Source organism: Myodes glareolus, chromosome X, assembly GCF_982192425.1.
Source record: "Myodes glareolus chromosome X, mMyoGla1.1, whole genome shotgun sequence".
Taxonomy (NCBI): Eukaryota; Metazoa; Chordata; class Mammalia; order Rodentia; family Cricetidae; genus Myodes; species Myodes glareolus.
The window spans coordinates 22,878,510-22,882,895 of record NC_142053.1 but is presented as its reverse complement, the minus strand read 5'-3'; the positions used below and the strand labels follow the sequence as shown (position 1 = coordinate 22,882,895).

At 42.8% G+C, this 4,386-nt stretch overlaps 1 pseudogene; it reads left to right on the top strand.

The window, feature by feature from the left end:
* Window positions 1-3,498: 3,498 nt before the first annotated feature.
* Window positions 3,499-4,168, top strand: LOC125410730 (ATP synthase F(1) complex subunit gamma, mitochondrial pseudogene; annotated as a pseudogene).
* The last annotated feature ends 218 nt before the right edge of the window (window positions 4,169-4,386 follow it).

Sequence of the window (4,386 nt, the reverse complement as noted above, 5' to 3'; positions counted from 1 at the left end):
TAGAGATATATCCGAAGGGATCGGTAAAGATTTCTGAGTCACAGATACATATTTCATAATCCTATCCCAAAATGATAGCATGGGAGTTCCCATTTCTTTTCAGCCAGATGACGGCCTTATGGAGAGAACAGAAATAGACATGTATCTTCTTCTCTAGTTTGGAAATAGAATGTCGGACACATGGATAGAAGTTGAAAAGCATATCAAATATCTAATAGAACATGTGGTCTGTCCTCAAATCACTTCTAATGCAGTTGAAAAGATGAGGGTGGCGTTGTTATTTAACTCAAAGGAAGTTCACAATGAAGGGCGAAGTGAAAGAGAAGCTACTGCATTAAAGACCTTACGCTCTGGGAAGACGCATCTGTAATCCCACCACTCATGAGGTTGTGGCAGGAGGGTGGTAAGTTAGTTCAAAGCTAGCCTGGGCACACAGAAAGACATCTTATAAATAGAAAAGGTTCTGCAAGCATCTGAAAAATAAAGTGGGACAGTGAATCACTGAGTTTGGAATCCTGAGGAAAGATTCATGAAGGTGTTGATTTGTGTTCTGACTGAAAAGCTAGATAGTTTGTACATACAAAATGAAAGGGAATGGTACATTTTGATTGACAAAGGAGGAAGAAACTAGCAAGACATAGGCAATAGACTCTGTCTGGTGGGCATAAAGGAAAAAAAGACCCACGATTGCCTGGAACAGAGTATGTGAGAAGGTTGGCACGGCCTGGTGGATTTCCACTTGGCCTTTTTGGTGTAAGCTTAAGAATTTGGTTTGATACTGGGTGTGGTGGCCCCAGAGCCTGTAATCCCATCATTCAGGAGTTAATGATCTTGGACGAATTTTTGGACAACCTAGTCTACATAGTGAGTTTCAGGTCAGACACAGCTGTATAGTGAGACCCTGTCTCAAAGAAAAACAAAAAGCAACAGAAACAAACAAACAAAATAAAACAAAACCCAAACAAAACAAGAAAGAAAGAAAGAAAGAAAGAAAGAAAGAAAGAAAGAAAGAAAGGATGAAGGAAGGAAGGATGAAGGAAGGTGAAGGAAGGAAGGAGAATTTGTTTCAAGAGCTTGGCATGGAGATAGCTCAGTGTGTAAGAGTTTTTGTTGTGCAAGCTTGAAAACCTGACTCAGCACCTAGGTAAAATGCCAGGTGTGTCCATGTGAGCACTTGCCACCCCAGTCACTATGAATGCCTGCCACCCCAGTGCTAACGCTGAGAGGGAGACAAGAAGGTCACTGTGGCTACCATCCTGGCTGAAAAACAGTAAGCTCTGGGTTCAGTGAGAAACTCTGTTCCAAGGGTTTCAAGAGAATAAGGCAGAGAAGGATGTCTTTCTCTAGCTGCCATATGCACAGGCACATGCTTGTGAAAGTCTGTACATGTGCCTACACACACACACACACACACACACACACACACACACACACCCATCCACCCACCTCCCCCATGCACGCGTGCACGCACACACACACGATTTGAGTTCCATATTCAAAGCAAAAGCATCAGGATCCACTGAAGAGCAGAACGACGTGAAGAAAGCAGTGTTGTGGGACAATTCGTGTAGGATTTATGGGATTGCATATGGCCAGCCAGATGGCAAATCCACCAGCTGCAAAACTTCTTCCTTTACCCCACAATGAGCAGTGAGACAATTGTAAAGGGAGAAAGCTGAAGACCAGCAGCAAAACAGGCTCCGTTGGAGAGTAGGACCTAACAGAAGGAATTCAGATGTGAAGGACACACACTTTCACCTGGCTTACAACAAGGCTGCAATGCAGCATTCTGATATAGTGTACCCAAAGGGAACCAAAAGACACATAAACCCAACAAAAGAGGAGAGCTATAACAGTGAGCATCTATCATTACCTGGCCCTGTGCCTGCCACTCCAATCCAGTTTTCCTTTACACCACCATCATTGAACTGCCCAGAAATTCATGTTTTCTAATCCTTCCAGACTGTTGGCCAGAACATGTTTTCTCTTGTTGTCATGATTGCATCATTTGTGGGTAGAATGGCCACCAAAGATATTCTGGCCATACTCTCGGGATTCTGTGAACATGTTACTGTGTAGCAAGGAGGACTTTGGGAAATTTAACAGGGTGTAGAGCTCAAGATAGGGAGGGATCCTGAGCACTCTGAGAAGGTCAGTTCCAATCGGAGAACTTTTCTCGTCTGTAATTAGAGAGCTACAGAAAACAGAGGAAAAAGGAAATGTCAGAGAACCGTAAAATATGAGAACAACTCACAGCCATTATATTCACTTTTGCTGGAGGGAGACGTGACATGAAAATTGTGAGAAGGAATGAGAGTGGACTCTGGGAGCAAAGACTGGCCTGTGGCTAAGAGCCAGTGAGGAAATGAGAACCTCTGCCCTACAAAGGTAAGGAAGGGAATTTGGTGAACGTCTGAACAGGCATGAAAGCAAAACCATCCCAAAGCTCCAGAAAGAAATGCAGCTATCATACCGTAGACTTTGTGACACTGAAAGCATCCAAGTCACAATGTCCACAAATTTATTTTTCATTGATGGAACAGTAAGCTAATAAATGGGTTTTTCTCAAGCTGGAGAGAACTGCTCCTACAGAGGACCTGGGTTTGATCCTCAGCACCCACATGGTGGCTTACAACTCTTTCTAAATCTAATTCCATGGGATCTATGCCTTCTTCTGGCCTATGCAGGCACTGCATGCTTGTGGTTCAAAAACACACATACAAGAAAAACATGTATAAAATAAAAAATCTGTAAAAATGTTTTTTCTTTTTAAGTTCCAAAGTTCATAGTATAGTTGTACTCTGCTAGGCAAGTCATAGAACCTAACAGAGCATTCTTCACTCTCTGTTCCAATATCATGCTAATTGGCAGGATTTCTGACTATGCCCACTAAGGGATCCTGGGTCAGAAGGGCTTTAGAAGGGTGGGAACATGTGTTGTCAGAGACAAGATGATTAGAAGATATTAGAAATTTGGTCACAGTATGCAAAACAAAAAAGGATCGCGCTATCATGAATTCCCTTTAAAATGTCATTGAACCCTAGTGGAAATGTAAACATAGAGTATTCTTTGGATCAGTGGTGAATGTGTTTCCATTATCTCAAGGATGATAGCTTTACATTGTGGTATAGCTCTATTGTATGATGGAGGGGGTTGTAAGTAGAATAAATTCTCATCTACTAGTAGATGAACATAGACCCATAGTAATGAATAAAAAGATAAGCATGAATGCTATTTAGAAACATGGAAGCATTTAAAAATTAACAGTTAAACATACAAGCCAAGAGGACCAATGAACTGGGAGCTCCCACGCATGCACAGTGAGGCCTGTCTGCCTGGCCATTCTCACCAGCCAGCATTGCTGGGTTTTTGGCTTCTACCTTGCAGTTGCAATGGATCCCTCACCAGCCAGAATCGCAGGGTTTTTGGCTTCTACCTTGCAGCTACAATGGATCCAAGTTTGAAACACAGCAACTTTGACAGACATTACCAGGAGACTGAAGTCCATTAGAAATATCCAGAAAATTACCAAGTCTATGAAGATGGTGCCAGGTGAGCAAGAGAAGCCAGCTCAGGGGTACAGAACAGGTTCCTTGGCTCTCCATGAGAAGAAGGCTGATAGTAAGGGGCCTGGGGACAAGGGGAAACACACACCTTATTAGTGTGTCCTCAGGTTGAGGGCTTTGTGGGACTATTCATTCCTTGCTAGGATTGGTGAAAAAATCAGGGACATATTTAAAGGGGCTCGCTCTGACCAGTTTTTGGTGTCATTCAAAGACTTGGAGATGAGTAAATCATCGCCCTTGGATTGTTAAATACTGGATACGACTTTGATGAAGGCTCTATCGTTTTAATCAGCTCAAGTCTGTGATCTCCTGTAAGACAGAAGAGAAGCCCCTTTATTTCTCAATCAATGTCATTGCAACTGCAGAGGACATTGCTGCTGATGCGCTGCAGAATTACCAGGAATACAATCTGGACATCTACCTGAAGGAGTCTCTGCCACCAGTGAGCACAGAGTCAGGATGACAGCTATGGATAGCACCCGCAAGAATGCCTCTGATATGATTAACAAATTGATGCTGATGTTCAACCTCACCTGCGTGGCGATCATCTCATCACAAAGGAGTTGATTGAAATCGTCTCTGGGGCTGCTGCTCAGGATTAATGAAAATCAAGTTGCATCCTTAGACAAGAGGTAAAGAAGGAAAACTCAGTAGGCTGATTTTGACTGATTGCTGTCTGCCAGAAGAAACAGGGTTCGCCGAGATACAGAGATGGTGTTTGTAAATTATCTTATGACAAACATGAGAAAGAAGTTTCAAGTTAAATGTGGCACGTATGTGGACAGAGGGAGAACAGAAATCTTACTCTTCAGAACAAAGT